Below are 26145 nucleotides of genomic sequence, written 5' to 3'. Positions count from 1 at the left end.
TGAGTTGGATAACATTCTACCCTATTTTGAGTTTTCCAAGTCTTTGAAGCTCATAGAGCATGAGTAGAGCCGACGAGTCGAAAGAACTCTTCTTATCTGCTCGTGGCTCACCCATGAGTTCAATAATGCAATAATCGGGAATGGTCAAACTTATTTGAGTCTCAAAGCTGTTGAAGCCTATTCTTTTATCGGCACCTTCACCGATTTCAATCGGAGTCCTGCAATATGATGATTTGGTTTAAAGCATTAACAAAACAAAAGGAACAAAGAGGTTTCTAAAAGATAACTTGAATATAGAATGTTCACTAACTTTGACTTATGTTCAGATGAAGTCAAGATAGGCATTGGCCACTGCATTTTCTTGCACAACTCATAAAGTGAAGCTCTTGGTCCTCCCTTTTGTGTGTTAATTGACTCTAACACTGCCATTGAAATGAACAACATATATTAAAAATATATATATATAGTTTGTTTCCTAAAAGTTCACAATTTTTATAATGGTTACCTGGGATTTCAGTTTTGGAGGTATCAGAAATAGAAACTTTTGATTCTTTGGTGTTTATATTATTGATTTTCTCATCTCTATTTTCTTTACCATTATTCTTCCTTGAAATTCCTCTTTTCTGTCAAATGAAACAACATTAACATCAGCATTTAATCGTCTTAATAATTAAGTTAAAAGAAACGAAGCCGAACCTCGATCAGACTTAACATATTAAGAGCGGCTTGGCCCCTTGCAACTTTCCTTGTGCTACCCTTACCCTCTGCGGTCAGTAAAGCATCTTCAAGCTGCAACCTTAGCTCGGCTGTTACAACATTGCCATTGCTTCTACACGCGTCTTTTACAAAATAACCTTTTGAGTCACAAAACTCAATTAATTCCCGTAAAGGCGGAAGCTCAAGTTTGGCTGGTGTGACAATTGGACTTAATAGCAACTCAAATATTCTCCAAACTTCATCAAGATTAAGTTTTGTATCGAGTAGCATGGCCCCCGCAATACTCTCCACCATGTCACCAAGTGCCTTTGGGCTCTTTTTGGTCTGGAGTGAGTTTGTATCGGTTGATGACATGGCAACAAACTTTATATAATCTGAAATTTGTGTTTGGAGAGAGCCTGAACAATATTGGAGATATGTGTGAAGATTTCTTCTCACTGCAGCATATGCAAAATTTTCGTTGTTGACTGATGCCGACCGCAAGTCGGTCAACTCTCCCGGGTCAATGTCACTGTGCTTATTGAAGAGATGCCGGGTGATAAGCAGGTCTAATACGGAGTCACCAAGAAATTCTAGCCTCTACAAGAAACATATTTACAAAAAAGTTTAACAACTAAATGAAACAGTTTCTAATTCTATATTCAATCATGTACCTGGTAACAGTATCCACCTCCTAGATCTTGATTGGATGGATGTGTGATGGCTTCCAGTAACAAGCCTTTGACCGCAAATTCATAACCGAGTTTTGACTCCAGACTTTGAAGAAGATCAAGTTTTGGGGTGTATGCATGAAGTGAAGCAACTTTGATGGCTTCATTGGCATGTGATGGGTCGAGCTCACAGCTTATACCGAGCCATTTCATAAAGTGCAGAGCAGCGGTGAGCCCACCGCCCACAAAGTAAGCTCCAGCAAGGGCCTCAACACAGTCTGATATGGTCTTTGAGCCCAGCCATCTGTGGCCCATATCACAGCATTTTCCAGTTAAAATTTTTGTGTCCTCGGTATGGTATTTGGCATCGATAGGCACCTCTATGGTCTCAACACCATGATCACAAGGGTAGGATCTCAATGGAAGCTGACCTGGTGCGGTCCAGCGGCTAGGATCAAATGCAACATCTCTTATGTAACTCTGCAAACAAATTCCACACAACATCAATACATAACTTATCTATAAACTGTACATCTAAATATGCATAGATTACAACCTACGAAGCATTACCTGTAACCGACAACTGACTCCCAAATTGTACAAGGTAGAATTGCGCACTTGCCATTTTCGGAGAGAAGACTGTTCTCCTTCATCGTTGTTTGGATGTCGAAGATAAAGATCACAGCTCACCACATACTTGAGCACCGAGTCACCAAGCAACTCTAATCGCTCCATTGAAAAGCTTTCATTGCATCTCAGAGTCGTGATCGCCTCCAAAATCTAAACAACACAATAGATTACATAAAACAAGCAGTTTCCATTTTTTGTTTTGTGTTGTACAACATGAATTACAACACTGACCAATAAGATTGGGATGTGTATGTCGGTCATGTGTCCAGTGATTTCTTCACAAAGCTGGCTAGCCAACATTAATGACTCGATCCGGTGCATTAATGAGGGCAGCAAATATAAGGATTTAACAATATCAATCCTCGCATCGATAATAACCAAAAGTTCAGGCGGTAAAGGTGCATGATATCTCTGTTTGTCCTTGTTCACCTTACAAGTATCACCCTTTATCTTTTTTCCATGTAAAATACCTTCACCATTGAAGTCGACAAGAAGATTATGAGCCTTGTGGCCTTGCTTAAGGAGCAACATGTTTTGCCCCGGATACACTAGATCAATTGAATACTTTTGTTTAAAATAATTCTTGAATGATGAAAACTGTTTAACATCTCCATCGAAAGGACTCTCAGCAGTTTCATCTTGTAGAACCTCAAGAACCGAGTATAGTTTTCCGGTATGAATTGTCAAAACTACCATGTTTGTGATATCATCATCTTTGCGTACATCTCTGTTTGCAAAATGAATCACACTTGTGCTTTCAGAATCTGTCATGATCAGATCAACACTCTGCTTTTCAGCTCTTGAAAAAGACGATTTGTTGACAAATTCGATGGCGGAAACACATGAATCAATCTCTTCCCAGCTGATCTTAAACGGGTCTAACGACTCTAGTGGCAAAAGAAAGTACATGTATGATGAATTCCACAGCTTCTTATCAGTTGCTGGTAAAAACTGTCTGGGCTCTTCTGAATGTCTGGACCCGATATACAACTTGCCAAATGTTCCATTGAAGAATAACTCTTGGAAGCGCTTGCCTTTTGCAACCTAGTATAACCAACAAATCATTAAAAAGTAGAAAAATGTCAATTAACACTGCTATTTTAAAGCGAATATTAAAAACTGTTGGGTTCTATACGGGTGTAGCCCCGGCCCGTCTTGGGTTGGGCAGTTGAAGACTAGAAGGGTTGAATGGGCTGGCCACCCACTCAACTTTAGTGGCCCGTTTTATATTATTTCTTGTAACTTATGGAGGTAGAAATAAAACCCTAGTTAGCCTCCCTATATAAACAATGTTGTATCTTGTAATTTTCTTGAGCACCTCAATAAAAGAAGAGACCCTGTTCGTTGCCCGTGGACGTAGGTTACACACCGTGACCGAACCACGTAAATCCCTTGTTCATATTTACTGCTTTATATTATTATCATAATTGTTCTGTGTGTGTGTTTTTGCGATACACCTACTGCCAACATTAGTTAATTGATCCGTGAGAAAGTCAAAGCCACCAACCCCCTTTTTCAACAATTAATATTACTATTGAAGAATTAATAGCCGCATTCCTAACTTCAACTGCTGCTCCGTTTCGATCGGTACGTTGCTGCCACTGGTTCTGTTTGTTTTTCTTGGGTTATTAATTTAGTTCAGATTTGTGTTGGGTTTTGTCATTTATTCCGCTGCTGCGCTTATTCGTCTCGTATTATTATTCGTTTTAGAAATCAATTAGAAATACCGTTGTATTGTGTTGATTTCTGTCACCCTATCCGATTCCTTTCGGGTCAGCCGCGTACACGTAATACCTAACAAGTGGTATCAGAGCCAGTGTTGGCTCTCACTCTTTGATCTCCGGTATTATGGCTGATGAGGGTAAAACGAAAATCGAGAAGTTCGATGGACAAAACTTTGGATGGTGGAAGATGCAAATCACGGATTTGCTAATACAGAAAAATCTAGATGTGGCTTTGGAGGAACCGCCAGAAAAGATTACAGATGAGTGGAAAGCTATTGACAAGAAGGCGAAGTCAACAATTAGGCTTGCCTTGTCTATGAACGTGGCGTACAACATCTTAGACGAAACCACAGCGCGTGGAATCATGGAGGCGTTGTCAAACATGTATGAGAAGCCATCATCTGCAAATAAGGTGTTCCTAATCCGGGAGTTGGTAAACACACGCATGAAAGAGGGAGGTTCTGTTACCGAACACATATACACCTTCAATTCTCACCTGAGACGTTTATCATCGGTGAAGTTCAAGATTGATAATGAATTGCAAGCTTGCCTACTTTTGTCTTCATTACCTGACAGCTGGTCAGGAACAATCACTGCAGTCACCAGTTCAGTAGGTTCGGATGCCTTGACTTTCAACAAAGTTCGTGACCTGATTTTGAATGAAGATTCTAGAAGGAGGAATAATGGAGAATCATCAAGCACTTTGCTAAGTGCTGAAGGTAGAGGGAGAAGCAAGAACAAAGGAGGCAACAGGGATAGATCAAAATCTAAGAAAAGAAGCAAATCTAGACCAAGAAAAGATATTACCTGCTGGAATTGCCAGGAGAATGGGCATTTCAGAAGTCAATGTACCAACCCTCCAGCACCTCAACAGAAAAAGGAAGTAAAATCTACTTCGGAAGTAAATGCTGCTACAAATGAAGTTTCAGATGATGAAGCCCTAGTCTATTGTGTTGAGAACACAGTTGAGTCTTGGATCATGGACTCTGGTGCGTCTTTCCATGCCACGTTAAGCACAAAGAGCCTAATGAATGTTAGAACAGGAAACTTTGGTAAAGTCCGTTTGGCGAATAATGAGGCTCTAAATATTACCGGGATGGGGGATATCGACTTGAAGACTTCTTCAGGAACTACATGGACTCTGAAAGATGTCAGAATAATTCCTGGGTTAAGGAAGATGCTGATTTCTATTGGGCAGCCTGATGTTGAAGGTTATAGTGTTACTTTCAGAGGAGGGCAATGGAAGGTCATAAAAGGTAACTTGGTAATTGCTCGCGGGAAGAAAAAGGGTACGTTGTACATGGCAGAAATCTCAGCGGGAGAGGTGAATTCAGTGGCTAGTGGACCGAGTCCATCATGTTTGTGGCATCAACGACTCGGCCACATGAGTGAGAAAGGTTTGAAGATACTGGCAGAGAAAGGAAAATTCCCTGATTTGAAAAAGGTGGAACTTGATACAGGGTTCTGTGAACCTTGTGTGCTTGGCAAGAAGAAACGGGTCACCTTCATAAAATCAGGAAAAACACTTAAAGCAAAGAAACTTGAGCTCGTTCATACTGATGTGTATGGACCAACACCAGTATCATCATTAGGAGGCTCCAACTACTACGTTACTTTCATTGATGACGCTACACGGAAGCTATGGGTCTATTTTCTCAAAAACAAGTTCGAGGTATTTGAGATTTTTAAGAAATGGAGGGCAGCCGTGGAGATGGAAACGAATCTGAAAGTGAAGTGTTTAAAGTCTGATAATGGTGGGGAGTACATCAGCAAGGAATTCGTTAATTACTGTGCTGAGAGGGGTATAAAGATGATTAATACCGTTCCCGGTACGCCACAGCAGAATGGAGTAGCCGAAAGAATTAATAGGACACTGAATGAAAGAGCTAGGGCAATGAGGTTAAATGCAGGGCTTCCAAAGACCTTCTGGGCAGATGCAGTCAACACTGCTGCATATCTTATAAATAGAGGACCGTCAGTTCCTCTTGGATTCAGACTTCCAGAGGAAGTATGGAGTGGAAAAGAGGTTAAATTCAAACATCTTAAAGTGTTCGGTTGTGATGCTTACATTGGGATAAAAGATACTGAGAGGGACAAGCTTGACCCTAAGGCGAAGAAGTGTACTTTTATAGGCTATGGAGACACAAAGATGGGCTATAGGCTTTGGGATCCAGAGGCCAGAAAGGTATGTCGGGCTCGTGATCCGGTTTTTAATGAAGCAAGACTTTACAAAGATAGAAAGTCATTCACACAAGAAGTTGATAAAGAACATGTAGAGTTTGAAGATTCAAGTGAGAAGGTTGATAGTCAGAGCTCAGAAACATCAGAAGAGGTTTTGGAAGAAAATGCAGATGAATTTGAGGATTTCTCTGACAGTGGGAGTTCAGAGCCTAATACTGAACAGTCTCCACTAGAACAAGAAATGATTACACCTCAGCTAGAGGTTAGGAGGTCTTCCAGAACCATTAGACCTCCTAAGAGATATTCTCCTTCTGTTAATTACCTTCTACTGACAGAGAATGGTGAACCACAGTGTTACTCTGAAGTAATGAGCTTGAAAGACTCGTCTCAGTGGGAGAAAGCGATGAGAGAAGAGATGGATTCACTTAACAAGAACGAGACTTGGGTTCTTACAAAGCTTCCGCCCGGGAAGAAAGCTCTTCAGAACCGATGGGTATTCAGGATCAAGGATGAAAGTGATGATACAAAGAGATACAAAGCACGATTGGTAGTGAAAGGGTTCCAACAAAAGCATGGGGTTGATTATAATGAGATATTTTCCCCTGTGGTAAAAATGACTACAATCAGACTGGTGCTTAGTATTGTGGCTGCAGAAAACTTACATCTGGAGCAGTTGGATGTGAAGACAGCTTTTCTGCATGGTGACCTTGAGGAGGATATCTACATGGCACAGCCAGAGGGGTTTCAAACAGTTGGTAAAGAAAGCATGGTGTGCAAGTTAAAGAAGAGTCTTTATGGGTTGAAGCAGGCGCCCAGGCAGTGGTATATCAAGTTTGATGATTTTATGGGCAGGAATGGATATAAAAGATGTGAGATGGACCACTGTTGTTATCTCAAGAAATTCGCCAGTTCTTATATCATTCTACTGTTGTATGTAGATGATATGTTGATTGCCGGTTCAGACATGTCAGAGATTAATAAGTTGAAGCGACAGATGTCTGAAGAATTTGAAATGAAAGATTTAGGTCCAGCCAAGCAAATTCTTGGCATGAGCATCACCAGAAACAAGAAGGACAGTTCTCTAACTTTATCTCAGGAGAAATACATATGGAAGATTTTAGAGAAGTTTAACATAAGCGATGAGAAAACCGCTACTTGAAGTGCACCTATGGGTAGTCATATTAAACTTTCTAAGGATCAGTCTCCTAGTACTGATGGAGAAAAGGCAGATATGGCAAAGATTCCTTATGCATCTGCAGTGGGTAGTCTTATGTATGCAATGGTATGCACGAGACCTGACATCGCTCACGCAGTGGGAGTTATTAGCAGATTCATGTCAAATCCAGGGAAAGCACATTGGGAAGCAGTGAAGTGGCTGCTTAGGTACCTAAAGGGAACTTCAAAGATGGCGTTATGCTTTAAAGGCAAGAATGCAATTCTTAAAGGGTTTTCAGATGCTGACTTGGGCGGATGTAAGGAGACTTATAAGAGTACTACGGGATATGTGTTCACTATGGGGGATACTGCAATCTGTTGGAAGTCTAGACTGCAAAAGAGTGTGGCACTCTCAACCACAGAAGCTGAGTATATGGCAGCTGCTGAAGCGAGTAAAGAGCTTGTTTGGTTGAGGACTTTCTTAGAGGAGTTAGGCAGGGAACAAACAGATTATCCATTGTACTGCGATAATGAAAGTGCTGTGAAATTAGCCAAGAATCCTGTGTATCATGGTAAAACAAAGCACATTCATATGCGTTATCATTACATTCGGGGTTTAGTCAGTGATGGGACTATTCGGTTGGACAACATTAGGGGAGACAGGAATCCGGCGGATATGTTTACCAAGGTTGTGACCTTGGACAAACTGAAGCTATGTGTAGCTTCAGTTGGTCTCCAGGAATAGTGTTGAGGAGGTGGCGACGAACAGGTAGAAGACATGGTTTATATTGAAGACAAAAGATTACAGGTACTGGTGTGTTTACAGGTGGAGCAAGTGAAGACGTTCCAAGGCTCCAAGTGGGAGATTGTTGGGTTCTATACGGGTGTAGCCCCGGCCCGTCTTGGGTTGGGCAGTTGAAGACTAGAAGGGTTGAATGGGCTGGCCACCCACTCAACTTTAGTGGCCCGTTTTATATTATTTCTTGTAACTTATGGAGGTAGAAATAAAACCCTAGTTAGCCTCCCTATATAAACAATGTTGTATCTTGTAATTTTCTTGAGCACCTCAATAAAAGAAGAGACCCTGTTCGTTGCCCGTAGACGTAGGTTACACACCGTGACCGAACCACGTAAATCCCTTGTTCATATTTACTGCTTTATATTATTATCATAATTGTTCTGTGTGTGTGTTTTTGCGATACACCTACTGCCAACATTAGTTAATTGATCCGTGAGAAAGTCAAAGCCACCAACCCCCTTTTTCAACAATTAATATTACTATTGAAGAATTAATAGCCGCATTCCTAACTTCAACTGCTGCTCCGTTTCGATCGGTACGTTGCTGCCACTGGTTCTGTTTGTTTTTCTTGGGTTATTAATTTAGTTCAGATTTGTGTTGGGTTTTGTCATTTATTCCGCTGCTGCGCTTATTCGTCTCGTATTATTATTCGTTTTAGAAATCAATTAGAAATACCGTTGTATTGTGTTGATTTCTGTCACCCTATCCGATTCCTTTCGGGTCAGCCGCGTACAATTAATACCTAACAAAAAACAACATAACTAACATAGTTTTGGTCAAACCTGTTCTGCATTGACATGCAATTTCCCGCATGAAGAGACTTTGCAATCTACATACTTTGACACCAGGTATAACTTCATTTCAAGATTTGCCACATCATCATCAAGCTTTGATTCAAGCAAAAGAACAAAACTTGAATACTTCACATCAACAAGGTTGCATTTGAAACTGATCTTATAACATAAAGATCTGCAGCATCATCACCCCAAGTTCCTGATAGAGCTCGAATCGGTGTTGTCCCGTGTAATTCTTTCCTCTTTGTAGTTCCTATAATAATAACACAACATTAAAATAACCTAGATTCTATCAAAAGACCAAAAAGAAAAACTTATATTTCAACTAGTGCATCCAACCTGCACCAGTAGGTGGCTCATTTGTGTTTTTAGAAGATATGTTCTCTGCAGGATCTTCATTATCAGGCAGCGCATGGTCGGTGAGGGCCCGCATTTGATGCGGCTTTGTTTCCTCAACTTGATATAGTTTTGTTTCTTCAAAATTAGATGGCTTCACAACGCATGCATTGTCATTTATGGAATGCTCGCTTCTAATGATGTCACAAACTTGTTCTATTTCTTTAACATTATCCCTGTTATTGACACATGTTATAATAAGAATATCTGCATACGAAAAGAAATATGCATTTTCATGAATACTCTCAACTTTTGATTACCTCTCTAGCATTATAATAAACCGTGAAGAACTTTGACGAGCTTTTCTCCACGGTTTAACATTGCTGCATACGGTTTTTGGGATATCAAAACAAATCATGGTTGAACATTTAGGCATGTCAATCCCCTCCTCAAATACACCCGTAGCAAATAGTAGATTCACCTAATTGAGCGTCATAAGATTCAAAGAGTAGTTAACCAACTAGTATTTAAAATGTCCGAAAATAATGGTTTTTTTAATTTCAAGAAAAGTGTATCACTGTTCCATGACAACAGTGCATACTCAAAACTTAGATATGGAAATTTGGACTACTGATTATTTTCTTTAAAAAAATGAAAAAACTAGGACAAAAAAATATTTGGGTCAACAAACTCAACCACTTACAATATGTACCTAAAGCTACCCATCTAGACCTGTTAAGCCAGTCAACTTTCCCGTATGCAACGTTTACCAAAACTCGCAAAAATTAGATTAACATACGTACCTTCCCAGAACGAAAAGATTCAAGTGTTTCCCTTTGCAGTTTCGTTGGCATTGCATCAACCGATGTTGCATTGCAGGTCAAATATGAAGCTGTAAAATGGGACAGGTCTGTAACTCCCTTCAAGGTCATGTCAAGAACTTTAGCGGTTATAACGCTCTTAACAACAGTGACGCATGATACTTCCATAGCTCCTCTAAAAACAGAACCCCAAAAGATTTATTAAAAAGGTTAAATCTGTACTAAAAGAAGTAAAATCTATATGTGTTAGGTGATTTGCATCTCAGATAAAGATGCTAAATTTCGTATTTTGATATAATAATTTATTTATATAAGTAAATAAATTTTCAATATGAAATAAAGAATTACCCAAATGACCAGAAAAGTATATAGAGTTGATATAGCTTTGGTGAGATATAGCCGGCTGCTACCATCATTTCAAGTTCAAAAGTGTTTCCATGGCCTAAAGAGAGAACAAGAAAATTGAATTACAAAAACTCAAAAATTAACCATTCCACACATATGCAAAGATATTATAAAAAAAGGGGGGGGGGGGGTGGTACCAACTAACATACCATTGTGTAAAGAATTCTCAATTATAGATAATGCTTCTTCAAGAAACTGTAAACACTTTGAGCAGCTCTCCTCAAAGAAGCCACATTTTTCTATGGCCTTCGGGGCCTCCGCTATACAAATTTTAACAGCCTGCAAAACAGTAAGTCATATATGATGCAATCATATAATACCTAAATTCAAGTGCCAAAAATAACAAATATTAACACTTAAACAGACCTCATAAGCACATAGAAGGCCCAATTCATTAATGCAATTAATAATCTTGTCATGATCATCCGACAACCTCTCTCGAAGGATCCCATGCTTTTCATCAGGGTCTTTGTAATGTCTTTGCAATGACAATTGCATATCCACAAGTTGCACTTCAAACTGTGACGAAAAAAAATATAATATTAAGTGTTCATTCTTTTTATGAAAAAACAAGTCCAGATCTTTCAAATATTGACCTTTAGCCGGGAGCAATCCAGTTTGGCTTTTAGATTCGCATGGTCAACCTTGTGCGGCTCATAGAACGAATAGTTAAGTGAAGCAGATTGTGTGACATTCTCCACCTCTGTCCTGTTTTGTGTTGTGTAAACCTGCATATTCATCATTTTAATCATCAAACTTTGTATTCCAAAATAGCTTCAGATTAAAGGGTTAAACTTGTCAAGTGACATAAGATTACTACCAGAGAATCCAAAATGCTTTCAAGTGCGGTCTTTTGCGCTTCACAATCTCCAGCCGAAGAGACACCTAATGCAGAAATCATATTAAAAAGATTCATATAATATTTTAGGACTAAAATCTTTAGAGAAAGATACTCCCAACCTTTTCTAGCCTCGAGCGTTGCAGTCATGCCAAAGACTCTTGGCTTGTTAACAGATTTGTGATAAAACTCCTTCATGAAAAAAAGATAAAAACTTCTTCAGCAAAATACCTTCAATAATCACAGCCACATATCATTTCAAACAAGATTATTAACATTTACCTTCATTATACTTGCATAAGGATGATTACCACTTGCAATAGCATGATGACAATCATCAATAATCAACAAACATATCATTACAAAGTTCATAAATCCATTCCTCAAAGCATCCAACAAAATTTGATGCGTCATAACCATTACCTATACAAAACATAAAAAAGTATATAACAATTTAAACTTTCAATCTTTCACAAAAACATATAAAAAAAAACTGACTTCATTTTTGTTGATCTCGCGTTCCCAGCCCGCAGCATCCCAATCATCAACCCTCCTTCCCTCCATACTTGTGACTTTACCCCCATGGTAATATTCAACCATGAGTCCTGTGTTTTCCCTAACAACATTAAAATGCTGCAACACAAAATTTGATTTTAAACTCAAACCAAAGAGTAACAGATAAATACATACATACATATATATATATATTATAATACTAATGAACAGGTCAGTAGTCAGTACATGACCTGTTGAACAAGATTACGAGTTGGAGCTAAAAAGATGATCAATTTCTTTTGAAATGGCTGTTTTTGAAGAGAAAGGGCAACTTCTTTAATAATCAAGACCGCGATCATTGTTTTTCCGGTACCGGTGTCAAGATGTGCTATAGTGTTTCTCCTCATAGCCACATTAACCAAATCCAACTCATACCTATACATTCAATAATAATACTAAATGAAGCAAAAATAATTACCAATAAAACCCACATTACATTAATCAAAGAGACACTTACCGTGTGGGTTTTTGGCGATTATTGATCATGGTTTCAAAATTTCTCTTCAAAGTCTGCATATTGACCCAGAAATTAACAATTTAATTTTGTATTTGTATTATTTTTATATATTTTGTATGTTGGGTTAATTTAGTGACGGTTAGAGGGGTATTACAATTACAGAAATGGCGTGAGAATATTTTCAGAAGGTTGCAGGCAGGAATCAAATTGGCCGTATGTATGTATGTATGTATGTTTTTGTGTTTGAAGAAAAAGAAAAGGTGTTGTTACTTGCATGAACTCAACTTTAGTATTCAACCAATGGAGTTGAAATTAAATTACTTTTCTGGAATGTATTTTATAATTTCAAATAAAATACATAAGCATTAATGCTTTCTTTTTGTTTTTGTTAAATTAATTAATACTACAACTAGAATGTTACATGCTTGTAATTTTAAATTTTACTTTTTATATTGTAATTAATAGGATTTTTAATGCCCATTTATTAATAGATTATACAAGTATACACGTACTGGATCATGAGTTAGTTAATGATTTAAGTAATCTAAATATAGATCAATTAATAAACCCATTATTTATTTTTGGTTAGGGGTGTGTTCTGCTTGCCCGCACGTAATGAGATGGATTGTTTAAACTAAACATGACCTTATGTTTATTTGTGTTAAGAGTTTAGAAATATCAATCCTACCCCGTACATATTGTATAACCTGAAGGTGTAATCAATGTATCTAAATTTATAAAACAGATTAGCATGTAAATATGTAATAGTCAAGTTATAAACTCGGTAATCGGAATGGTGGATTGTAAGAAAAAGAGTAAAACGGGTCATAATGGGTTGGGGGGCTGACACGCTTAACTAAAAAATGGTGACAGGTCAACTTGTTTAACTAAACGAGTTAAACGTGTCAACCCCAATCCCAACACAAGAACATGACAAGCCGAACACAACATGTTTTTAACTGGGTTAAATATGCCAATCAAAAGCCTCCATATGGACACCCGGTGGTAAAGAGTATGTCCCTCACAAAAATGACGAGGTTTCAAATTCTGCTTTGTACAGGATGGGTTTAATTAGTTAATAGGATAGATCAGGGACCTGTCAAAAAAATGTCAAAAAAAAAAACATGATTATTTTTTATGTTGTGTTTGTATTGTGTTTTGGGTCATGTAGTAAAATGTCACCATGCTTTTATTATAGTATTTCGCTTACAAGATCACATTGGACATCTAAAAGAATTATGGGTTGAAATTGAGTATATTGTTAAGCGCTTAAAGGCAAATACACATAAAAATAGCTTTTAATTGGGAACAATTAAGGGGGTTCATTTTTTAGTTATTCGGTTGATAGCATTGGAATTCAACCAATGGAGTCGAAATTTCACGAAATGAATGTTTTTTATGATTTAAAATCAACATCAATGCACTGTTTTTACGCCCTGCTTGTGGTGCGCGCATATAATGTATATATGTGTGAACCCTCGGGTGGGCAAAAGTAAAATTGCTCTAATTTTGACGTTATTTTACTAATCTCGTGAAAATAACGTTAAAAGTGGCGGAAGGTTAATCAGGCATCATGTGGTGGCGTCGATAGCCGAAAGACAAGGGCACATGCACCAATCAGCCGGTGTCCCGATGATTGAGTGTTATGTGCCTTATGTCCAAGGCTTGATGCAAAACTACTATCGAGCCGGGGGTCTCACCGGAAGCAGCCTCTCTATCCCTATGGGATAGAGGTAAGGCTGTCTACATCTTACCCTCCTCAGACCCTACCATAGCATTGCTATTGGTGGGATATACTGAGTACGATGATGATGATGATGATGATGATGATGATGATCAATGCACTGTTTTTATTAAATTCATTGGTACTAGAATTGCAATTTTAAAGATTTAACTTTTGCTAATTAAAGTTAAAAGTTATTGTAACTAATAGGGTTTTTAATAACCATTTTTAATAGTTTAAAGTTTACGCGTATTGGATCATAAGTTAATTAATGATGTAAGTAATCTAAATAGATGAATTACAAACTAATATTTATTTTTGGTTAGGAGTGTTTCTACTTGCTAGCATGTTAAGAGTTGGATTGTTTAAAGTTCAAATTAAACATGACCGTATGAATACAACCAGCGTAATTTATTTATCTAAATTTATCAAACGTGTTTAACACATGTAATAATCAAGTTATAAACTTGGCAATTGGATTGGTGGGTTGAAATGAAAAAAATCATAGGCGCTGGGTTTTAGGGGAAAAAACACAGGTGGCCACCAAGATAGAATAGTAGTCATCGGGTTTTTCTTTGATCATCAGGTCGTAAGGGCTGACATATTGTGTATACCCGTACATGATAAGACACGAACACAAAATATGTATGTATGTACACGACACGAACACGAAACATGGGTGCTTGGGATTCCTTTTGAAGTCTTACTTTTACGGTTTTAACTTTTGAAAAAAGTTATAAGATGTTTGATAGTAAAAAATGGAGTAGGAAAAACAAGAATTTTGATGGTGAAAGATGCAACAGTTTCAAAATTCATATTATTTTGTGACTTCTCTTACTTTTGTCAAAAGTAAAAAGAGGCTTTAAAAAGGAATTCCAAACACATCCTAAATACAAATTTTCTATTTATTTTATTCTTTTATTTAAATACCTTTTTAATTAGATATATCACGTATTAAATTTTGTTAAAGCGAAAAACAAATATATTTTCAAAGAAATCTCCATCTTTTAAACATTGTTATAGAATACATCTAAAAGCCGTCCATGGAAACAAAATATATAAACCTTTCATAATATTTGTCACACCTCGTCTTCGGGTCTAAGTGTGTGACCAATAGTTGGTACCAATTATGTCAATTTATCAAAGTTTGCAGCGAAAAATGTTAATTTAAAATATTTATTTTCATAACATAGGGGTTGAAATACCCTTTTTCATTTTACAAAATTACTTGTTTAAAAACAAGTTTTATATATATGCATCAATACAAATTAGCTGAACCACAAGCTGCATTCTATGCCCAGTGAACTTCTATCTCCACTGGCATATCCACCACTATACATAACTCCTGATTACCTGAAAACAGCTTTAAAATACGTCAGCTATATGCGGGTGAACATGCTGACTCAATAAAAGGTTTTCACAATTCGTTATGACACAACACCAATAGCGTTCAACGACTCAGTGGGTCTCAATCCCATCTCATCGGAACTAAACATACGCACAAACCACATAATTGGACTTCACTCGCCCTAGAGACAGTCACTTGCCTCATCGTTAGTATGTTTGTGGTACATATATGTAAGGATCCATACACATGTGTATTTTAGTCTGAGTGTTTAGTACTACCTTGTATCAAAACGTTTTGGAGGATTTGAACTAACCCTCATGTAAATACTTTCTTAACTCTTTACATATGGATAACAGTCCATAGTTTAAAGAGTAAATACCTTTAAAAAGATAATACATTTAGACGTATTCACGTCGTAGAACACATTTATAACAAGGTTGGATGTATTCACCTTTTGTTGTATTCAACGTATCTTACTGATATATTCTTGATCTTTATCTCGAACCTATAGTACGAGAATAATACTTCATAAATAACTAGATCTACAATCTAGCTTTAGACATTTAGTCTATTTGCATAACCTTTATCTTGATATTGCTACGTTTCTTCTTCATGAAGAAACATTTATAATAAATTTCTTCTTTCATAAAAAATATCTTTATATAAAATAAAGAATAATATTTTATCTATAACCTTATCTTATGAAAGCTATATTTCACTTTATTTATCTGAGGTATAGACTATACTCCTGACTAGGGTCTAAGCCATATATAATAAAAAATAAATGGCAGAACCCCTACCTTGTATGGCTTGTCTATACGGAATGCTTAAACTTCACGTAGGCAGCACTTCTACTTGCACGTACTCCTAGACAACGAAAGCGTCGGAAATGATGAAAGTTCGGCACGAAAATCGAGGTTATGTATGTGTGTGGTGAAGAAATGGTTCTCACCCTAGTGCCCCTATTTATAGGTTGATTCTGGGCTTTCTTCGAGTCGTGCGAAGAATTCTTCGCATAGCGCGAAGGACAAACTTATCCGCCTTTATCTTTCTTTCCAGTCGCGTCGAGCGAAGCATACTTTGCGTCGCGCGAAGTAGGTCAATAGGTTTGATGAGTCGACCCTCTAGACCTGCCACGTGTCGACACATGTCAGCACCTGATGAAGTTACTTCATGGCTACTTCGCATAGCGCGCAGTTTCCCTATCCATTTCCTTTGCGTCGCGTGAAGGAACAAATTTTTCATTTTCAACCCTCGAACTTTGGTAGCTTGTCACATTTTGATCATAGTTCAAAAATACTAAAGCGGCCCTTATGCGGCTCGCGGCGATGCGAGCGTACGAAGTGCGCCATCAAAGTGCTCATCGCCCTTGCCCGTGCGCGTGCGCGTCGGGTGCTTCGCACCCTCCTCTAGGACTAATGAGAGTGGTTAGCCACATAAGAATATTACTATGGAAAACTCCTTCCTTATAAAGGCTTTTATTTCTTTCCCACTTTCCATGTGGGATGGAGTTTCCTTATTTCCTTAACATAATATGCTTTTGTTTTCTTTATCATATTTTTCCATTACTTATCTCATAAATATTTTTGGTCCTCCATCTTTATAAATTGTCAAATTTGGACCTAAATTTTGTGGGTGTTACATCCTCCCCACCTTGAAATTAATCTCGTCCTCGAGATTCGCTAGAACAAATGTGGATACTTCTTTCTTATTTCTGATTCTAACTCCCAAGTAAATTCTGGTCGTCTTCGGGAGTTCCATCTTATTTTGACTACCTTTAGCTTGTTTAAGTTTCTTAACTTGGAAATTTTCAACTTGTAGAGGTTGTTCTACAAATTTTAGATTTTCGTTGATTTCAACATCCTTTAAAGGCATAGCTAAAGTTTCATCAGCAAGACACTTGCGTAAGTTAGAAATATGAAATACATCATTATTCCTTTCATTTCTTCTGGCAATCGTAAGCGATAAGCGATAGTACCGATTAGTTCTAATACCTCGAATGGTCCAACAAAACGAGGACTTAATTTTCCTTTCTTGCCGAATCGTACAACACCTTTCCATAGCGAAACCTTTAATAAGACTTTATCGCCTACGTGAAATTCTAACGGCTTACAACGAACATTCGCATAATTTTTTTTGTCGATCTCTTGCCGTTTTAAGTCGTTCACAGATTTGTAATATCTTATCCGTTGTTTCTTGGACTATCTCAGGTCCAGACATTTGATTATCTCCAGTTTCAGACCAACGTACAGGCATTTTACATCTCCGTCCATACAGTGCTTCAAATGGTGCGACCTGTATACTCGTGAGATAACTATTATTATATGAGAATTCCATCAACGGAAGATGATCATCCCAACTTCCTCCTAGATCAATCACACAAGCTCGGAGCGTATCTTCAAGTGTTTGAATTGTTGTTTCTCTCTGCACATCAGTTTGAGGATGATAAACAGTGCTAAGATTCAGTTGAGTTCCTAACGCTTGTTGGAAACTTTTCCAGAAATGAGACGTAAATCTACTGTCCCAATCGGATATGATAGATAATGGCACACCATGTAATGATACAATGTTGTTTACATATATTCGTGCCAATATATCCATAGAGTAAGATTCATTGATAGGTATAAAATGAGCAGACTTGGTTAATCTATCAATGATGACCCAAATAGCATTATGCTGACGAGTAGTCTTAGGGAGTTTCGTAATGAAATCCATTGTTATCATCTCCCATTTCCATACTGTAAGTTTAGGTTGTTGAAGCAAACCTGAAGGTTTTTTATGTTCAGCCCTAACTTGTAAACAGGTTAAACACTTGGATACATACAAGGCAATATCCTTTTTCATCCCATTCCACCAGTAGTTAGGCTTAAGGTTCTGATACATTTTATCATTACCGGGATGCATCATATATTTCGATCGATCAGCTTCACTCATAATCTTTTCACGTAATTCATCAACCTTTGGTACCCAAATTCTGTTTCCAAGTATGAGTATCTCATCATCTGTCACACCCCAACCTAAGGCGGAAATGCCGGGGCGTGATCCGATTGCTCACAGCTCGAAGATACTATAATGAATATAAGTGACAATATCTAATTAATTATTTTATTCAAAGAATACACACAATATCCAAATACAACAAAGCTATTCAAGTAAATAAATATAACAAGTTTAAATCCATGTTTGTCTTCATTATAACCCTAAGGTCTTTCTAAGTGTCCATACTTCAACTTCAAGCAACCTGCATATGCGTAGAAAACAGAGTTTGTCAACAACACATGTTGAGTGAGTTTACCACCAGTTTTGCAATAAAATAATGTTAATATAATAAATAAGAGAAATAAGCAAAACATAATAAATGCGGTAATGAAATCAAACCATGAGCAAATAAGTTGTCGATTAAACCATTGCCAAGCGAATCGGGCATCGGTAAATCAACCATGAGCAAATAATGATAAGACCGTTGTCAAACGAATCGGGTGTTAGTCAATGAGAACCCAACACAAGGGGATATGCCAAACGAATGCACACATAAACAAGTAAGCACATAACAAGTATATTTGATCAATCACACACAATTACACGTTTGCTATTTTTGATATATATATATATATATATATGTCCCCAAAACATTGTGAAAATTGAGTAAAATAGGGGAACGATAAAACTCACTTTAGATTAATGACAAGCGACTAATAAATGCGATTAAACGAGCTAACGAATAAGTGAGTTGTCCACTACACGTCAAACGTTATAAACGATTAGAATCTAAAATTTTGAGATATGATTGTACAAGTAAAAACAAACTTAATGCCATTGGAATCGATCCAAACGGACGTCTAGAACTCAAGTTATGTTATATTTAAGATTTAAGCGAGCTGGTACTGACCAAATCCAAACATCGAGTTGGAATTCGGGTTTTGGTCAGTAGCCTTAAATTTTGTTACGAGAATAAAAGTCTTCTGGAACGAACGTTGAATCCGATCAGAAGTATGAGAAAACATTAAGTCAAACTTGTTGACTGTTTTGCTCTTTAACGAGTTTTAAACGAATTGACCAGTCAGCACCCATCAATCTCAGAAATTGATTGAAGGTTATTGACAGGGAATATATATGAACGATCCTATGTTTACAACTTATCTGGAAAGTAAAAGAATCAAGAGAAAAGATGAGTCAAAAGTTGGTGCATAAGCAAAGTCAAACTTCAAGGCTCGTATCTTCAAGTAAAACGTCAAGAACCGAAGGAGAAGGTGATGGTCAGAGGAGGTGACGGCTGAGAAGTCTCCTCTAGGGTTTAGGGATGATTTTTGGCAGAGAAATAATGATATATTTATATAGGATTCACTAAAACGAACTAAATATGGGCCTTTTACTCGATTAAGTAAGAATATATGATTTAAGGGAAAGAATCATTGAATTATTCATAAAGATCTGATCTTGGGTAGGGAAAAACGAATTAGAACTTGTATTTTTAGTTATATTATGATTACTTGGTCCTTACTTCTCTTAAACATGCCTAATATAATCGATTTTATACCATAAACAAGTTAGTAAACGCAATCGAGTAAGAATCTGGTGCAGCTACCCCATAGCGCTGCGCGGCCAAGGGAGGGGTTGCCCACCGCACGGCGTCCCGGCCTCCTAAGGGGGAGATTTCATTTTGTTACAAGTTTAGTCCCTATACTTCCTATAATGTCCAATTTTTGACTATTTTAAAGTTTAAACAAAGAATAAATAGCTTTAAGAACTTAAAGGGTATAAAATGAATACTAGAAACTTATTTACTTATAAATATTTGATTTTGATTAATATTAAAGAACTAAAAATGTTTCGTTCAGGTTAAATGTAAACGAATACGGGGTTTGGAAAATCCGAAATGTTACATCATCTCCTTTGACTAAAGAGTCAATTGTACCATTGCGCTTTTCTTCAGAGATTTGGTTTTCTTCAATTGCTTTCTTTTGAGCCTCCTTGATTTGTTCAATTAAATCTATTTGTAGTTCCAGTCTTAAGGATCTAACCCTCTTGGGTTTTTCATGTTCTTTGCGACTCAATCCGTCAGCTACTACATTTGCTTTTCCTTCATGATAGATGATTTCACAATCGTAATCGTTTAAAGTTTCCATCCATCGTCTTTGACGCATGTTAAGTTCTTTCTAATTAAAGATGTGCGTTAAGCTCTTATGATCAGTGTACACGATAAACTTAACTCCATATAAATAGTGTCTCCATAACTTCAAGACAAAAATTATGGCACCCAACTCTAGATCATGAGTTGTATAATTCTTTTCGTGTACTTTCAATTGACGAGAAGCATAAGCTATTACTTTGTTTCTTTGTATTAGTACACAACCCATACCTGAATGGGATGCGTCACTAAATACGACGAAGTCTTCTGTACCTTCTGGCAAAGCCAGTATAGGTGCATTGGCAAGCTTTTGTTTAAGTAAATCAAATACTTCTTGTTGCTTGGTTCCTCATTCATACTTAACATTCTTTCGCATTAAAGAAGTTAAGGGAACTGCTATACGGGAGAAATTCTCAATGAATCTTCTATAATATCCAGCCAAACCTAGGAAACTTCGAACTTCGGTTGGCGATTTAGGAATTTCCCATTTAGCTATTGCTTCAATCTTGGCGGGATCTACTTGAATTCCATTTGCATTGATAACATGACTAAGAAATTGTACCTCATGCAGCCAAAATTCACACTTGGAAAACTTAGCATACAATTTCTCGTTTTGAAGTAATTCAAGAAAAATCCTGAGATGAACCTTATGATCTTCTTCTAATTTAGAATAAATAAGTATATCTTCGGTGAATACGATTACACATTTATCTAAATAAGGCTTAAAAATTCTGTTCATCATGCCTATGAATGCTGCAGGAGCATTAGTAAATCCAAATGGCATTACCATGAATTCAAAATGCCCGTATCTGGTTCTAAATGTGGTATTTGGAATATCTTCTTCTTGGACTTTTAATTGATGATAACCTGAACGTAAATCGATCTTTGAAAAACAAGTTGCTCCTTATAGCCGATCAAACAAATCATCGATTCTTGGGAGTGGGTACTTGTTCTTAATTGTTACTTTGTTCAGCTCGCGATAATCGATGCACATTCTCGTCGAACCATCTTTCTTTTTCACGAATAGGATTGGAGCTCCCCAAGGTGAAGAACTCGGTCTTATAAATCATTTCTCTAACAGTTCATCTAATTGTTTCTTTAATTCTTTCATCTCTGTTGGATCTAGTATATACGGGGATTTGGCTATTGGATCGGTTCCAGGTACTAAGTCTATTCTAAATTCAACATCACGCTTTTGGTGGTATTCCTGGTAATTCTTCTGGGAAAACGTTAGGAACAAATTTTTCATTCTCAGCCCCCAAACTTTGGTAGCTCCTCACATCTCGATCATAGTTGAAATATACTGAAGTGACCCTTATGCGGCTCGCGGCGATGCGAGCGTGCGAAGTGCGCTTGTTGATACATGTTTTGTCTGTCTCGATCTTTATTGTCTGATAATGTAATAGTTTAATGTTATAGGGGTTTTTAATGTAAATATGCCTAAGTGTAACGCACATTCGTTACTCCGTAACGAATGTGTCACATTTGTCTTAATGTAAGTCACATTCGTTAACCATGATTAACGAATGGAACATAACGAATGTGGGCTATTCGCTATCATTAAAGTATTAACGAATAAGCTTGTTTATTCGTTAAGTAAGTGTAACGAATGACTCATTCGTTAAGTCTATCTTAACTAATGAGGTCATCTCCTATAAATACCCCCTGTAAGTTATTCTAATGTAACAGTTCTTATTATTTCGTCATTCCTCTCGTTACTCTGCCCAATTATCCTCTCAACACACACAGTACCCACACTAACGTATTCCTAGCCTAATCGTACAACGAATCAATGTGAACATCGATGTCATCACAAGATATAGATCCGCTTATGCTCTCTCAAGTGATATCAGAGCTAGAGATCTGATCTTCGATGCTTTTCATTGATTAATTTGTTTAAATCATCATATATTGGATGAACTTCGTGGTGATTTGAGCACTATCAATTAATTCTGATAAAACAGAGATTCAAGTTTAAGTTGATAATTGAACTGTTCAAAGTATTTCGGACCTGTAATAAGATATCAAGTGACTTAGTAATGGAGGTTTGAGATTGATTTGAGATTGAATTGAGGTTTAATTGAGGTATTGTTAGACTGGTTTGAGTTTGGAATGGTTTGGTGAATACAGAGTATGAATTTGATAGGTTTGGTAGTGGTTTGAGATTACGGACGAGCATTGTTTGGTTCGGAATTGATTTGCGAGTTTATTGATAGATAATTCAGGGATTTCGGACTAGATTAGACTGAGATCTGAGGTTTTTGAAAAGTTTGAATATATGAGTTCTTATTTGTTAACTGATGAATTCTCATTCGTTAACTGATGAGTTCTGATTTGTTAATCATGAACTGCTCATTCGTTAACTCACTCGTTAGAAGTTAACTGCTCATTCGTTAATCCGCTCCTTTCGTTAAAACCACATTCGTTACATAAACCACATTCGCTTAAAGCTCTTTCGCTATTCATTCTCTATTCGTGATACTTATTCGCTATATTGCTCATTCGTTAAACTTCATTCGTCATCTTAACAAATATCGTTCATTCGTTAAAAGTTGCAATTTACATTCGTTATTGTTCCTCCATTCATGTGAACAGTAACCATAAGTTTTCAGTTTTTATAAGTTTATTCCTCTAAGTTTCAACAAGTGTTATCTTGGTTTCTCAGAACGCCTCGTTCTATGCTTTAGCTTCCCAAAATGCTCTAATGCAGCAAATGCTTACCATGGACAATGAAATTGGGAGCCACAACAAGTGACCAAATTTGCTGAAATTATCCAATTTTGCTCGGTGGAAACCGAGGTTTCGTGCTCACTTGGGATCCGTTCATCCAAGTAGTGTACGTTATCTTGATGTTGTGTATGCTGCACCGTTGGTTGGAAGTGACAATCTCGGCTGAACTCCAAAAGAGTTCAAACATTATGAAGCACAAGAACTGAAGGACTTCGAGAGTGAGACAAAGGCATATTCAACTCTCACAATGGCTCTACCAGAACAAATCTTTCATCAATACAGCACCATAAAGATTTGTGCATCATTATTCGATACCCTGAAAAGAAGAAGCCTGGGTAATACACTTGAGAGCAAGAAAACGCTTGTGAAGTTTCAATTCAGAAACTTTATCTTGATGAAGAATGAAACGGTTGAAGAGATGATAAATCGTTTTAGTCATCTAGTGGTTGAAATGGCCAGTGTTAACCTTGAGCCAACTGAGACTGACAAGATCGATACATTGAAGAATGCATTGCCTTCGTCATATTTGACTTTTCTCTTTGTGTTGAAAGAAAACGGTTTCTTTCATAACCCAGAACTTACTGCAGTACAGTTTATCAACAAAATTGAGGAAAGAGAATTTGAGTTAAAGTGTCAAACATCATTGAAGGAAAATCAAAACCAGAATCCTTCAGTTTATGGTGGAGCAATGCCAGCAAACACTTCTTCAAGTCAAAGTTCTGTCCCAATCACTGCTTTCTTCACTCAATCTCAAGATGAGACTACTAATGTAAACAACTCACCTAATGTATGCTTTATGGCATCAGGTGCAAAATCTGAGTCTACCGCCAATGCTTCAAGTTCATTACCATAAGTAAACATTCAAGAAGCCGAACAACAGTTTGCTTTTGTATGTGCTTTCATGATATCATACGAACAATTGGTGGGTAGCAAAATTGCCACTAGTTAGTTAACCGATGAAGATTATGATCAAATTGATCCTGATGATCTTGAATTGATGGATCTCAAATGGAATATGGCTATGATTGTTAGAAAGGTCAAGAAGTTCATGCAAAGAATAGGAAAAGACCTTCCAACTCTGAATAAGCGAGTTGGTTTTGATAAATTGAAGGTTAAATGCTACAATTGCGGGGACTTTGGCCATTTTGCCAAAGAATGTGACAAGCCAAGAAAAGAATATTCCGGTCCACGCAATGCTGAGAGATCATAAGGAAAGAATTCATCGGGTAATGATCAAAGCAAAAGGAGTTCTTCTAAAGGAGAGAAGAATAAGTTAAACAACAATCAAGCTCTTGTCGTTAACGAAGGGGTTGATTGGTCGCAAAGGTTGTTGGGGAATTAGGCCAACCTTGCGGTATTTGAAACAGTTGATCAATTTGAAGATGCAGGTAGTGATCAAGTATTTGAAGAGAGCGATACATCAGACTCTGAAACTGATTCTTATCAGAGTTCGTCTGATAACTCATCTGTGCAAGTCAAATCTGACACTTCAAATCCTGATCACATTGAATTTTATGCTTGCATGGCTAAGATCTAGGAGGTATGTCCTAAACCTCAAGTTAATGTAACTGAATCCTCAACTGTTGTGTTAGAGTGTACTGAATGTGCTGAAATCAAATCCAAACTCGAAACAGCCTTAACTCAGAATACCTCTCTCACAAAAGAGCTTTAAAAATCTAAATTGCTGGAACAATCGACTTTAAAAATCCAAAATCTGTGTAAAAGTAATCATGATTTAAAAGCTGAGGTTTAGTGTAAGATTATTGTGGTTGAACAACATTTTCAGGAGATTCTCAGACTCCGAACCTGCATTTCTAAAATGGAAAATGAAATTCTGGAATTGAAAAATAAACTTGGAAAATTTCGAGATTCCTCGTTTTTGTTAAATGAAATAATTGAAGTAAACAATTCCCACAAGAAAAATGGGAAAGCAGGTTTAGGGTTTGTTGAGATTCCTCCTCCCTTTAAAGGAGATTACTTTAGCATTCCAGATATAAAACAATGTCCTGAAGTGCTTACAGTTGAACCTGAAATTGTTGATCAAAACAAATCAACTCAAGAACCGATTCACATCAAAAGTAAATCCGTTTTTACCAAAAGTGAATTAGATGGGTCTGTTGAGGAGTTAGTTGAACAAGATGAGATTGTCAAAAACAAGAATATTCCTGCTGACAATCACATCTTATGTGAACCTGAAGAATTTGAACAGGCATTATATGGTTCAAAATCTTTGGGTGAAACTTCTAAAACTCCTAAGGTATCACCTAATGTATCTCAATCAGACAAACCTTCGGTGTCTGATGAGGAATTGATGAAATTCATAAATCCTCATCCAAAATCTTCAAGCAGGAAGAAATTTAAATTAAAAGGTCTTTCAAAGGTTTTTTCGGATAAGGACGTTCCTCTGAATCTTCTTAATCCAAAATTAATTGATAGTGTCTTTCAGGATGACACTTCAGAAGTCACTAAACTTGAACAACAATTTAACAAATCTAAATTCAAAAATGTTCAAGAAAAGACAAAGAATACCACATTTAAACCCATAAAATTTTTCAAATCATCTGGGATGGAGAATTCATCTAATTCTAACAACCTAGAATTTTTCCAAAATAAAAGGGGATTTAAATCTGCTGGTACAAAGAAAGTGTCTTTTGAAGAATCCAAGACTAAGGCTCAACCCGTGCATGAAAGTCAACCAAGTGGTTCACTACATAAGTCTTTAGATTCACGCTTATGTTTTAAATGTGGTGAACCGGGACATGTTTCTAAAAAATGTAGAGAAAAGGTTGATGAGATCAAAGTGTCATCAAAATGTTAGACTGAACTGAATATAAAACCAAAAGAAAAACAAGTTGATAAGAGTGTTATAATGTATTCTGATGTCAATCCAAGAAAACTTGTTAGGATTGAATCTTTTAATGTAACAAACAAATGTGTTGACCGTGCTCAACCAATTTGTTCAAACACTGATTCGGGAATTATACGTGACCGATACTTAAAGAAGAAAAAAAAGAAACCGGTCACCTATTCTCAAGTACCGAATACTAGTGATAAGTTATCTTTTTCTCCGAAAGTATCAAAGGGAGAGCCCAAGACTGAGGCTTGGGCTGCCTTTTTGAAATAATCATTTACTTGTTTGTGCAGAGTTCATCCA

At 37.0% G+C, this 26145-nt stretch overlaps 1 pseudogene across 1 annotated transcript; it reads right to left on the bottom strand.

The window, feature by feature from the left end:
- On the bottom strand, positions 1 to 12109 carry LOC143618330 (endoribonuclease Dicer homolog 3-like; annotated as a pseudogene). The gene is made up of 21 exons (XR_013150988.1): positions 12063 to 12109; positions 11797 to 11980; positions 11549 to 11683; positions 11333 to 11473; positions 11173 to 11242; positions 11033 to 11097; positions 10809 to 10940; positions 10579 to 10731; positions 10362 to 10491; positions 10156 to 10249; positions 9790 to 9982; positions 9307 to 9467; positions 8990 to 9222; positions 8639 to 8903; positions 2229 to 3041; positions 1938 to 2147; positions 1371 to 1847; positions 697 to 1296; positions 506 to 623; positions 311 to 422; positions 1 to 218 (listed from the first exon to the last, which is right to left on the bottom strand). The product of XR_013150988.1 is annotated as an endoribonuclease Dicer homolog 3-like (transcript).
- Between the last annotated feature and the right edge of the window lie 14036 nt (positions 12110 to 26145).

Source organism: Bidens hawaiensis, unplaced genomic scaffold, assembly GCF_021521415.1.
Source record: "Bidens hawaiensis isolate Kalapana, Puna unplaced genomic scaffold, B.hawaiensis_p1.1 tig00069329_1, whole genome shotgun sequence".
NCBI lineage: Eukaryota > Viridiplantae > Streptophyta > Magnoliopsida > Asterales > Asteraceae > Bidens > Bidens hawaiensis.
The sequence above is the reverse complement of the archived record's forward strand: the minus strand, read 5'-3'. Positions and strand labels throughout refer to the sequence as shown.